This window comes from Anas acuta, chromosome 1, assembly GCF_963932015.1.
Source record: "Anas acuta chromosome 1, bAnaAcu1.1, whole genome shotgun sequence".
NCBI lineage: Eukaryota > Metazoa > Chordata > Aves > Anseriformes > Anatidae > Anas > Anas acuta.
Window position 1 is genome coordinate 196,593,457 of NC_088979.1, and position 14,361 is coordinate 196,607,817.

A 14,361-nucleotide genomic window follows, 5' to 3' on the forward strand; every position below is an offset into this window, starting at 1 on the left:
GATGCTTTATTTCTATAGTTTTCTATAAATAAATAAATAAACAAATAAATAAATAAATAAGCTTCAGGGTACCAAAGTATGAAATGGATCTTTGTCTGAAAATAGTTCAAACTAAAACAAAGATCCAGGAAAAAAATAATAATAATAATCCTTCAATTTTTTTTTTTATTTTTTTTTGAGGCATATGTGAGTATGTTTCTCATTCCAGTTTGAAATTATATTCTACATTTCAAAAGCTGAATTAAATTTAAAGAAAAAGCAGGCTTTGAAAAGGGTTCAATAGCTAAAACAAACCTTCCTGGGTGCCCCACAGTAGAAGTTTTTGATCTGGGTATTTTTCCTGTTTAACCTAAAATTCTGATCCTGAACACATATTTTTCTTCATTTTTATGTTTGGATACTAACACTTAGACCCCAGGGTTAGTTTGGCTCCAGTGACTTGGAGTCTCTTCAGCTGTGCACACTGAGAATCAGTAAATACCTAGGAGTATTTCAGCTGGGAGGATTACAGTCATACCAGTGTTTCCCAGAGCAGCTGCTACAAGAAACTTGCTTAATACCTGCTGCCTGTAAAAAGAATTAAGCAGTAAGTGAGGGCTTGCCACAGGATCTGCGTCCAGGTTTACTGAGCAAGCCTGGGGAAGCAAGAGCACAGACATTTTGCTTACTCCAAGAACATATATGACCCTTGGTTGCAGTTGGGTATGTTTGTCAAGGTAGGTGTTTAATGGATTGGAAGAGGAAAGGAGAAGAAAACCTGCTCATGCTACTGGTGATTCTGTAACCTGTACGTGAACTTTTAAAATTAAGTGGCTTTGTTCGTAAACCTTGGTTCTCTGGCATAGAACTGCTTCATCACTAATGCCAAAAAAAAACACGTAATTTAAAAAAAAAAAAAAAAAAAAGCAGGCAGTCTCCATAACTCCTTGCAGCCTTTAAATACACTAACCCAAGAAACAAATATATTAATGTGTTGTTAAAGCTCATATTACCCAAAATTTGTTTTCAAAGGCACAATTTTTGAATAGCAAGCCTTAAGGGTCTTTTTCGTCAAACTTTTTTGGAGGGATAAAATAAAAACAGGTCTTATGTGTAGAAAGCAAATACCAAGCAGGGTTGTTTCACAAAAAGCTAAGTAGTTGGTTTTAATAAAATCCTTCAGTGTTTGTTTTCAACTTAGAAATCACAACAGGCCAGTTTTAAAAGTCAGACTGCTTTCCTGATAGAAATAAAAGGTAGATTAAATTCATGGTACAACTTTAATGTCCTCTTTGAGATAAAGTAAAAGCATAGTTTAGACTCAAAGTACAGTTACAATAATCTCTGTGTTTTGAGATGGAAACAAAAAAATGAATTCCACCTGGCTGAGTGTGTGGAATAGCTGTGTGGTCTGGTGGTGGCCCAGATTCAACTCTTTTGAATACTTGTCCAAGGTAATCTAATCTGTGTGTCCAGTCTTCCAGTTTAGAAGAAGATCTAATACCAATTCCGTGAAAATTGTGGAGAAAGTAAATACAGAGAAAGACTGAGATAAGGAAGATGTTGTATAATTCCTAGTTCTTACATCTAATGATGGAATTACAATGCTTCATTAGATATAGCTAATGCACTTTTCAAACATCAGTCTTGCAGTCCTCTGCTGTAGCATCTCACACGTTATGGTTTTTATCTCTCTTCTCATATAGGAAACAAGAGAAAATTTAAGATTTAGAGCAAGTGATGCCCTTATCTTACCTTGACCCAGCACTGTATCACAAGAAGGCTTCCACTGTCTCCTTCTGTCAGAGTCCTGTACATAATCACATGTGAGGCTGCAGTGAGAGTCTCTGTACTTTGTAGAAGCTCCCAGGTCCAATGAAAAGAGCCTGAGGGATTATTTCTTAGGCTCTTTTTACTAGACAGTTATAGTGCAGTATTCTCTTTTGAGCAAGTCTTTTGTAGAACCGTTCTCAGGTTCTATAGGTTCTAAGGGAACCTCCCAAGCTGTCACTGAATCAGAGAAGTAAAACATCATGCTACCTCCCATCTTCAAATGCCAACCTGAGGGCTAACTTATTTACTTTGTTGGTGAAAGGGACCAGGGTGTATTTTTAAGAGAGTTAAATACAGCTACAATATGTTTAGGACATTCTCAGAATCTTACTAGCTCATCTTGTGAAAATCATCAAAATACTGCATAGAAAAACTCTGCACTTTCATAGAATCCTAGAATGGCTTGGGTTGGAAGGGACTTTAAAGATCATCTTGCTCCAACCCCGCTGCCATGGGCACGGACGTGAACACTTTGTTCTCAAACAACGGAACACTTTGTAAAAGTGTGTTGTTTTTTTTTTAAGTATGTTTTTGTGTTTGGTTGGTTGCTTTTCACATTTCATAAGGTCTAATTGACATTAAAGCTTACTTTACACAGTAAATTTTCAGTGTTAACTGAGTGGCTTCTTACCTGTGAGTCTTATCATATTATCTTAAATCTTACCATAGTTGAAATATTTATTGAAAATTGCACTTCCATGCTTTGTGTTCATATAAGAGCCACTTCCATTAAAAGAAGATAAAATATAAGACCCCAGCTTTCATTGTGACAGAGAAAAGCTTAGAAATGCAAACTACAGTAATTTAAAAAGTAGAAAGCAAATAAAACCTAACTGCAGACCCTGTTAGGAAACTGTGTATTTCAAATCTCTCACATAGGCCAGTGCATAATTTTTCAAGTGTTTGGGAATGATAAAGATTAATTCTGCCTACAGAATTCCTACTAATATTATTCATTTCAAGTTTCTTTTAGAATTCCTGAGGGATATCTTCTCATCCTTGCAATTTATTTCTGTTCATTGTAATCCTTTCTGCTGTGTCTATAACACTTGACTGAGTAAATGAGAGATGAAAACTCTGAATAAAGCTTTACACTGATGACATTACAATACCACTTCAATTAAATTCAAATATTCAAACCAAAAACATCGTAAATAGAGAAAGATTTAGACACAGTCAATAAGAAATTGTAAGGGAAATTCATTTTCATTATGCGTAGAGGTGTCTGACATTTTCTCTATGTGTATTCTGAAAGGGTCTTTCCATTGGTTCCTTAAATTCACATCCAAAATGTATATTGGCTGTTTAATCTTGTTACTTGAAGGTTATGTCTTCTATTAATATCAGTTAGAAAAACTAAATTGTAAAGTGTGACTTCAAAGCAGAAAAACTGTGTAAACACCAATAATCAAGAGTCACTGCAGACAAGTACTTAGGTAGCTGAACATTTCCTACAAATGGAGGAACCAGCTCATTTGGTAGTTGAATTTGCATACTAATTATATAATGCCTGGTAATTTTGTCTGCAATTAGAGTTAACAGTGAAGCTTATGCCTTTTTCACCTCAAGAGTGAATGGAACTAAAAAGAGAAACCTATACCTAAGGCCAGTCTTGAAATGAGCATCCTTTTCTAAAACACATTGTTTCCAGATGCAACGTTTTCTTTACTACTTTCATTTAGTACTTCTGACTGAGTTGTTTGCTAAATCAATTCTTCTCCCTCATGATTCATCAGCATTGCTGCAAAATATGGTCTGTAATTCAATTTGTGGATAGTCCAATTTTTATTTATTTATTTATTTATTTTGTAAGACTAAGTAAAGAGTAGGACTTTATATACATACACAACATTCCACATTTTTCTGAAATAAGGAGTCACATTTCTTTAATGGAGGGATGATGTTTGACCTATGTGATCATATGATTCAGAAGCATTTTCATTATAAAAGCTGAATTATGGAAATAAAAGAATGTCTACATCTGTACATGACAGAGAGCTGAAAACTTATATGGCTAATTTATTTGTTATAAACAATATGGTATGTTGTTAAATTCTAAAGCCTCTACTTGTCTAAGTAGCTTATGCTCCCAATTGCATTTGAATGATTAGTTTATGACACGTAAAGTGTCCTATTGATTTTCTTATGTTTGCAGAATGATGGCATTTCAGAGTGGGTATCTGTTTCAAGCGTGTCGGTTTAACTTGCAAAAATTTTTATTGCTATACAACACTCCATAGTGAAAGACATGTATCAGTTCCCTTGGCATACAAAGCTGGATTGTGGTCTGCGTTCTAAACATTTATTTTCTTTAATAGGATTTTACCATACTTAAAACTCATTTATTAAGCAAAAAAAATATACTGAGATAACTAAAGAATATGTGTGAGAAGGGGAGAAAAGATAATTGATTTGGATTTAAAGCTCTTTAAGTGAATTTATTTTAAAATGACAGGATTTTGAGTCTGAGCAGGTCCTTTTTAAACTGCAAAGATTTGTTTGTTTGTTTGTTTTTTCAAATTATTTTGTAATACTAAATGTCCTTCAGTTTAACATGACAAGAAGCAAATAAAAACTGTCTGATGTTCTCAAGAACTTAATCTAACTGGACAGAATGAGGTACAAATACAACAATATCTTTTTACCAGGAAATATATTGTGTTTTATAGTCTTATTTTTCAAAAATGATTAAGTAAAGCATTCCAACTGGTATCTAGTCTAGGAGACAGGTTTTTTTTATTTATTTATTTTACAGATGTTAGGAATTCTCTGGACAATGCATTTTCCATTTTGTGGGTTCAGCCATTAGAACTATCTGGAGATTTTTGGTGCCATCTCTTAGATATCTGATCTGGATGAGGGGATCAAGTGCACCCTCAGTAAGTTCAGATGACACCAAATTTGGTGCATGTGTCGATCTGCTCAAGGGTAAGAAGGCTCTGCAGGAGGATCTGGATAGGTTGGACTGATGGGCTGAGGCAAACTGTATGAAGTTCAACGAGGCCAAGTGCCGGGTCCTGCACCTGGGATGCAACAACTCCAAGCAGCACTATAGGCTGGGAGATGAGTGATTAGCAAGCTGCCTGGCAGAGAAAGACCTGGGTTGAATATGAGTATGAATATGACCTGGGTATGAATATGAATATGATGCTGAATATGAGCCAGCAGTGTGCTCAGGTGGCCAAGAAGGCCAACAGCATCCTGGCTTGTATAAGAAGCAGTATGGCCAGCAGGGCTAGGGAAGTGATTGTCCCCCTGTACTCGGCTCTGGCGAGGCCTCACCTCGAGTACTGTGTTCAGTTTTGGGCCCCTCGCTACAAGAAGGGCATTGAGGTGCTTGAGCGAGTCCAGAGAAGGGCAACAAAGCTGGTGAGGGCTCTGGAGAATAAGTCCTATGAGGAGAGGCTGGGGGAGCTGGGATTGTTCAGCCTGGAGAAAAGGAGGCTCAGGGGCGACTTTATCACTCTCTATAGGTACATTAAAGGAGTCTGTAGCGAGGTGGGGGTTGGTCTATTCTTCCACATGCCTAGTGACAGGATGAGGGGAAATGGGCTAAAGTTGCTCCAGGGATGGTTTAGGTTGGATATTAGGAAGAACTTCTTTACTGAGAGGGTTGTTAGGCATTGGAATAGGCTGCCCGGGGAAGTGGTTGAGTCACCATCCCTGGAGGTCTTTAAAAGACGTTTAGATGTAGAGTTTAGTGATATGGTTTAGTGGAGTTAGTGTTAGGACAGAGGTTGGACTCGGTGATCTTGGAGGTCTCTTCCAACCTAGATGATTCTGTGATTCTGTGTTGGTATTGATTTTCCAGGTCAGTGCTCACCACTTTTTCAAATATGAACTCTATTTATATTACACAAACTGGATTTAAACCTACTTCTTTCTTATCTTGACTTTATGATTAGCAGCACTCTCTACCCTAGGACAGCTCTTCTGAAGATAACAAGGATACTGCTGATGGCCTTTTATATATATATAAATATATATACACTAAAATTTTTAAGGAACCCAAGAACTACTTTAATTTTCACCTCTTGTGAAAAAAAGAGGTTACAAAACACCAACAGATGCCAAAGATCATCAGCTCATGGACAAAGACTGCTGCTGACTATCTCTCTAGCCTTGAGGGTGTTTGCTTGTTTGTTTGTTTGTTTTTTCTGAAAGGTTACACTGTCTGGCCTCCTGATGCTACTGATGCTTCATTGAAGAATAAGAGGTAAGTAGACTGAAGAGCTCAAAAAGAAGGTTAATGCTGAGGAGGAACAAGGAAAGATGATCTGTACTCTGAAGCCTCAACCATCTCATACTTCTTTCAAGGGTTTCATCCACTCATCTTGGCAAAGCTGAAAGGATATAAAAGGGCAGCAGTCATTACATATTTGTACTGTTTCTTTGAGGTTTTGGTTTTGTTTTCTTTGTATGCATCAAGCACTAGTCTCTGGATGAGAAAAGGCTACATGGACCTCTTGTCTGATCTGTAATGCTAACTTCACACCCTGATTTGTCATGTTCAACATGCTGTGTCGTTTGATATCTGTGGAGAAGTAGGGTCATTCTTGCCAGATGGAGAGCCAGACAACAGTAATTTTTATTTTTATTTTTTAATACTTTTCTAACAGCGTGTCATATACTCAACAGCCATCAACAACATAGCTCCAGAAACAAATGTAACTACATCAGTTTATATCAGCACAGGATTTTTTATATTTTTTTTTTTTATAATTCAGATATTATTACTCTGACAGAGAGTATCAAAACATGGCTTGTTATTCCCATGTTTTTTGTTTGTTTGCTTATTTTTATTTTATCAAGCACACAAAGTAAAATCATGTTTACAAAACAAGTTATACCTTCTAACCTCATTGCAATATGCATAAACCACAGGTTGCAATTATACATGAGAAAAGTCCCATTTCGCCACTTGACATTGGGTTTCAAAGTTATGCATAACCATTCATTCACAGGGCTTATACAAGCTTGCATTGATGGATGAAACTCATACTCACTATGGGTATGGGAAAAACTCTTTATGTAATCCTCATAAATCCTGTAGTGCTGTAAGAGCTGTTTCAATTGAGGCACTCCAAGAGAAAAAGAAATACCAGATTCCAACCTAATGTGTTCATTACTTCACTTTGTATCATCATTATCTCAAGTTAAAAAATAAGGTAGGTAAGTTAGGATTAGAGGAATGTGAAGTTAATTTTGATATTAAATGATTGTCTCTGGAGATCTAAGTCCTAACAAGAGTCGCACATATTTAGTTATTTTTTGAATTGTCCACTTGACAAAACCATGACCAGAAGGTGTACAACTGGTTCTTTCTCTTCAAGGAAAGGTCAAGGTCTGGACTTAGTAGAGATCCTGTAGTTCAGGTCTGAGATATGCTGGAAGGTTTGGAGAGAGGAATCCAGCAATGCTTCCTCCCATGCCATGCCCTGCTTAAGCAAATGCATCTCCATGGGGGTAGTGAGGAGAAAAGCTGGAAGAGCACCAGGAAGTATTTACACAACTGGAACCATTCCATCTTCAGTCAAGTGAAGCAAATAGCTGTAAAAGTGTTCTCTATTTCAGCTATCCAAAAATAACACATCAAAGTGGACATCATGACAAGTCAGTTGCCGTGAGCACGAGTGTCTAACTGAGAAAACACCCACATACATAGGATTTGCTGGACAAAAGTTCAATCCCTACTTCTTATTAATACAAGTATTGCTGTCACTCAGCTTTAAAAGCAACCTAGGAGTTTTAGGGGAAGTATGTATAGACACTGAATAGGTCCATCTCTGAGATGAGACAGAAAAGAAACAAATACAATATCCAGCTTAGACAGAGGTGGGATATCTTGTTTCCTCACATCAGGCTCCACAGACACTGGTTCCACTTGACTAACTCTTAAAGTCTGTGTACCTAACCCTTCTAAGAACACAGTGTTTGTTTCTCAAAGAGTCCTCTCTGATAGAGATAGATAACTCTTGTAGTTAATTCTACTAGCAACTCCAGAAACTTGTATGAAAAAGTCCTCTAGAGTACTCTGAGTTTTCTAAATTCCCTTATCCACTGTTGCACAGTTTAGAACATGAGTAATAACTTCCTCCTACTGCTTAACTAACTGTGAAATCTACAGGTAACCAAGAAGAATTTGACCAAATTAATTGGGCAATCGAGTCCTGCTTTTACGCATTTTTAAAGCTTTATCAAATGAAAGAGGTCTTTTTCTTTGTGGATGCTTCTGCATGTTCTTTTTGTTTTAGAAATGAACTAATGACTCTTTTTTCCTCATTTGAATAAGGAATGAGCATGAATTCATATAACAACACAGCCACTCATTGCCAAATGCAATAAAACCTTACAACAGCAAAATAAGTGATTATCCATAAGTCATAATTTAGCTCTGCTGTCTTTCCTCCTCCTGACCAGGATTCCTTCTATCTGCATTGCCTCCAGCCTTCCTCTCCACCTCTCATAAGAAAAAGGATCAGAAAACAGATTCTTAAGCCATGACCATGGCTTTCCTCAGGCATTTTTGGACTTGGATCTTTCTGAAGAATACAACACTTTGCCTCTACTTTACGGAAGTAGAGGTTTCATTTCAAAGTCCAATGATCTAACCTGGAATACATTCACCTAAAAATCAGGCTTTGCAGTAACCTCATACAACAATTTTATGAACCAGCCAAGATAGATCAAGACAGTTATTTTTTGGAAAACACAATCTTCTGCTATGTTTCTTTGGGAGGTGGTCTCCAAAATAAGCAGTTCAAGTATTTAAGCTGGGAACACCTAGTGTAGATCATTTTTCTAGTTCAGCTGGGGTTAAGATACTGTCTAAGAGAATTCAAAGTTCAACATTCAATTTTAGCTTTAGGAAACATTATATTATAGGAGTAGTGGTTCTTCAAATAAAATATAGCACAGAAGATGCAGTGTGGATCACAGTGTTACTGTGATATTGTGATATCATCAGACAGTAAAAACAAGAGCTTCCAACCAATAAATATTGTGTCATTATCTGATTGTTTTTCAGATTTCTACATTCTTGAACATCCAGAAAATCCTTCCAGAAACAGAACAGAAAAATTCCAGAACATCCAGAAAATAATTCTCATCAGGAATTATTGTTTTACAGTATCAGGATGCCCATACATCAAATGCCTATGTGCTATACAAATGAGAAGATGCTAGTCATTTTGGGAATAAATAAATAGCAAAAAAAAAAAATGATGTGTATACATAGTAATGAGACCCTGGACTGTGTAATACATTTGATGGGCTTGAAAAGCTTGGATTAGATTATGTCAGATTAAATCTAGAAAAAAAAATTACAATAAAAGTGGTTTTTTGTTTGTTTGTTTGTTTGTTTTTTGACAAGTGTTAATTCTCACATGTGTCCAGAAAATTTTACAAGATTGGAAGGGAAAGGGCTAGTTTCTTCCTTAAAGAGAAATAGCAACAATGTCTCTTCTTTTGCTCAGTCATCATAGATTTCATTCAGAATTCAGAAAATGCAGCATCAAACTTTGTTTCTAAGAACAAAAGTAATTAAAATATTTCACTTCCCACAGTAGTCCTCTCAATATTTAGTAAGCCACATTATGATTTCATGTGATTAGTTTAGCAGTCCTAGAATGTCAGAAATCTTGAAGATGGCCTCCAGTTTCTCCCTTGAGGATGTTAAGGTAAATATACATTGTCTATACTAAAACCTTAGCACTAGTTATTCTACCCACTTTTTTTGAGACATTCAACCAGGAAGTGACAAACATGCTCTAACTTCTGCTCTTGTGAATGTTTATTTATAGAAAGTGGAATAATGCTTCCATGAATCTTTACTTATTACATTCTTCTAGGGGGAATGAAGTAGGTTCAAAAGTCTTCAGGCAGAGCAATGCATTCAACCAGAACCTGACCCTGGCCCTGACCTGAAAAAACCTTTGAATCCTGCTCAAGTGTTTGATAGCTTATCCTGACAGGCTATTGAATCAGAAGGAAGAACAATCACTTTTCCAGTAGTACCTTTTTACAGAAAGACCTTAAATCTATTTTCTTCTAGATTGGGATGTTGAATGAAAGAACAGGTTTTCATTTGTTTGTCTTTTCAGATTTGAAATTATTTTCCTCCTGTACATAGTTATATGTACATATATACACATATGTACATAGATATGTGTATATCTCTCTTCTCCTTTTCCCTTTTCACTCATTTAGATCCAGTTGTGGAACTAAAGTAAATAAATTACAGCTCTATTATTTTCACAGTCTTCTCACAATCTATACCAGCTGTCTAATCGTTATCAAGTGTTTTGTGGGCCTCACTGTTGATACGACTGCAGGAAAGACTAGAGGAAGGAAAGGAAAAAGACTACATGGTATTTACAGCTGTGTCCATCAACACACAAGGGTGGCACAGAGCATTGCTTCAGGCTATGTCACTTGGGACTGGAGTGATAGGTAACAGAAACCCAAACTATGTAGGGGTAGAGCTGATGCTTTGACAGCATAAAAGAGATAACAGACACAGGATGAGCTGTTGGTGCTCAGTTTTGATAGATCTAAAGGAGGCTCATCTATGGATGCCAAGGTGTTGTCTCTCAGTAAAATCAGCTTCAATATAAGGGCATGTAGGCATGTTTTTTTTTGTCCATCACACATAAACAGAACTCCAGAGAAACAGTCTAGCACCTCTGAAGAGTCTGCATTATTCAAGAATAATATGTGATATGTTTTACTTGTTTGGATGCATTTGGGTACTTCTGTAACTCAATTCCCCTCCTGTTTTTATGTAACATTTACTGGCTATTTTCCTTTTCCAAACACCAGAAAAATTCATATGAGAAAGCCAGCCAGTTTTTCTCTATTGAAAAAGAATCAGGATAGTAATAACCATAAGAATTCTGTAAAATAGTCAGCCAAAATGTCCATTAACAATCAGTTAAAAACTGTCCTCTCATTAAAAAAAAAAAAAAAGCATATATTCTGTTCACAAGAGACAACACACCATATATTACTATGGCATCAAGAGCTTCAGAAGTGCTAAATTAGAATAGTTTGTGATATTAGCTTATGATATTAGAATATGAGATATTAGAATAGCTTGTGCTCAGGTGGCCAAGAAGGCCAATGGCATCCTGGCTTGCATAAAAAGCAGTGTGGCCAGCAGGTCTAGGGAAGTAATTATCCCCCTGTACTCGGCTCTGGTGAGGCTGCACCTTGAGTACTGTGTTCAGTTTTGGGCCCCTTGATCACTACATGGAGGTACTCAAAAGAGTCCAGAGAAAGGTGATGAAGCTGGTGAGGGGTCTGGAGAACAAGTCCTACGAGGAGAGGCTGAGGGATCTGGGATTGTTCAGCCTGGAGAAAGGAGGCTAAGAGGCGACCTTATCACTCTCTATAGGTACATTAAAGGAGTCTGTAGCGAGGTGGGGGTTGGTCTATTCTCCCATGTGCCTGGTGACAGGATGAGGGGGAATGGGCTTAAGTTGCGCCAGGGTTGTTTTAGGTTGGATGTTAGGAAGAACTTTACTGAGAGGGTTGTTTGGCATTGGAATAGGCTGCCCAGGGAAATGGTGGAGTCACCGTCCCTGGAGGTCTTTAAAAGACATTTAGTTGTTGAACTTAGCGATACGGTTTAGTGGAGGACTTGTTAGTGTTATGTCAGAGGTTGGACTTGATGATCTTGAGGTCTCTTCCAACCTAGATGATTCTGTGATGAATGTAATGTTCACATCACACATTTGTGCTGCACTAATTCCCATGTGTTGGCCTTTAAATTTCTTCAGCTACGGTAGCAGAAGAAAGCAGTGCAGAATCAATGAAGAATTTTTACATGCTACCCTTGTGGTCGGGTAGCACGTGAATTGCCACACTGTGGTAGGGGTCTCTTTGTAGTAAATAGGGTCATGGTCTTGATCTGAACAAGTTTGCTAGTTTATAACACTGTAATTACTATTTCTGTCAGAGGAGGGTTTATTAAAGGGTTACTTCATTTTATTTTATTTTATTTTTATTTTATTTGGAAGTTACTGGGAAGACCGTGGAAAGCCTTATCCCATTGTTATATTGTCATTAAGTCACAGATGTCTAAGCCAGCCCAAGGGAATTTTTAAAAATTTGCTGATTTTGCATGACCAACTGTGTGAACTGAGCTTAAGAACTTGGGTTTCATTGGAAAAAAAATACTTTTCTCCCATAACTGTGATAATTGTCTTTGGGAAAGAGAAGACTTCAACTTCGCAAGTTTTAAGTTATTTAAGAAAAACACAACAAATATATCAAGTACAATCCTCTGCTCTTGATAGCTTCAGTCTTTGAATATTCTTTAAAAATCCAGTCTGAGTACTATGCTGGTCATGTACTAAGGCTTTGTGGATTTTGAAAGCTATGTTTACATTTTTAATGGGTAAAAAGTCAATATTCACACTGTATACATTTAGAAGATACTGAAATACAACTTAATTTTCCTTACTGCACCACAAAAGTCTCAAGAAAGGTTTAAAAAATAAATAAAAAAAATAAAACTCGATGTATTATTCTTTTTTCTTAGAAAAAAATAAATCTCTAAGGTAGGCATACTGTATTTCCTTAAGGTCAACTTTGATGCCTGGAAGTTCAGGATGCTTAGGTCCAGCTGGAAGCATGCTGCTTAGTTGTGATCTTACCCAAGTTGCCTGGTTTGCAGCAGTAGGAAATGATGTCTGCAGAGAGATCTGGCACCATATTAAGGATTACTTCTTCACCAAAGAGTGAGTTAAGAAAATTGAAAAGAAACTTACACTAGGATATTAATATATATTAATATATATTATATTATATATAATTAATATATTTATATTTATATATATTATATTATATTATATTATATTATATTATATTATATTATATTATATTATATTATATTATATTGTATTGTATTATATTATATTATATTATATTATATTATATTATATTATATTATATATATAATATTATATATTATATAGGATATTAATATATTAATATATATTATATTTTTATATATATTAATATCCTAGAGTAAGTTTCTATATATAGAAATATATATAGAAACATATATTTATATATATATGTAAATATATATATTTATATATATAAAAAGTATATATATTTATATATATATTTTATAATATATATATAAAACTATATATATATATAGTTTTGGGGTCAAGTCCCTAATTTGTTTTGTTTGAAGAATATTTTTTCTATTTTGATATCTGCAGAATAATATAAGAATATTGAAATAGTAAAGTCAGAAAGAAAGTGACTTGCTGGAGGTAGCTTTATTTTTCTTTTGTGTGTTATATGGGTCTGACTCTTCTTTTTAATGTCTTTGTCATTCAGGTTATTACTCTTCAGAGACCATTGGGTGAAATTTAAGTAATATATTTGACATATTACTTTGTACAACTTTTTTGTTTTCATTACTTTTTTGGGCCTTCTTTATTTATTTATTTATTTTTCCTTCAGAAATACATCAAGTATAACTTGCTCGTCAATATTTTCAAATTTTTATGATTATAATTCTAAACTTTCTCACATCCCAAAGATGTCAGTCTCTACTGTAAAACTGATAGATAGCCAACTTACCAGTAGTTATCTTTGCAAAATTATCTTTCTAGCACTAAGATTTTTCCAACCCATGGCACGGTATTCAAGATAATAGAGAGTATTGAACATTTTATGGTGTGTGAATGAGTGTCTGGGAAAGGTCAGGCTTCCGTAAGGCAGATCAGCCACCAGTGGAACAGGAGAAGTATACTCCTTTCTTGTCCCTCCTCATCACTTGTTTCTGCCTCTTTTGTTGTAACAGAATCTACTGAACTTTTTGAGTGGTCACTCTCCAACAGAATCTGAAAATGATCAGTATATAATAACAGCAGCTGATAATAACAGGATGTTCAATAATAGTTTATAATTTCTTAAATTGATGTGAGTTTGTGCCTAAAATGCAAGAACTAAAAATCCCAACAAATTACCTTTTCTCAGTATTTCAAAAAGGGTAGAAAAACTCTTTTTAAACATTGTCAAGGCTACATCAACAATGACAGGAGATGCACTACCTCCCAGATTTTTCTGTCTTTTATCAGTGGGCTGATACTCCACTACAATCCTCTGTTGCCACTTTTCTTGTGCTTCAGCTGCAGACTTTCTGGCTGCATCTGTGTTATGAACAATGGACAAAGACTGTTCTGTGCTCCTGACCTCCAGTGCATGGCATGGCCTGCCTCCACACATTTAATCAAGGTTCTCTCCAAAGAAAACTGAGATGAAAATACCCAAACTGACCATGGGAAACAGACCCAGATGAGTGCTGTCTCCTAAACTGTGCCCAGGTATTGTCTGGGCAATGCTAAATGGCACAAGGCAAAACACTGACAGGAGCATGGTAACTGTTAAATGACATACATATTGGTGGGGTAGTGGCTTATTTTTTTTTATTTTTTTTTTTACTGTTTACTAGTAAGCTCTACTACATACTATTTACTACATAAGCTCTGGTGCTGGAACGAGATTTTATTTTTGGTGGTGAAATAG

The 14,361-nt window shown here is 35.8% G+C and overlaps 1 long non-coding RNA gene across 1 annotated transcript; it reads left to right on the forward strand.

Annotated features, from left to right (window-relative positions):
* Positions 1–533: 533 nt before the first annotated feature.
* Positions 534–9,130, forward strand: LOC137850333 (uncharacterized). The gene is made up of 3 exons (XR_011092486.1): positions 534–716; positions 5,977–6,028; positions 8,840–9,130. It is a non-coding gene; the product is annotated as an uncharacterized lncRNA (long non-coding RNA).
* The last annotated feature ends 5,231 nt before the right edge of the window (positions 9,131–14,361 follow it).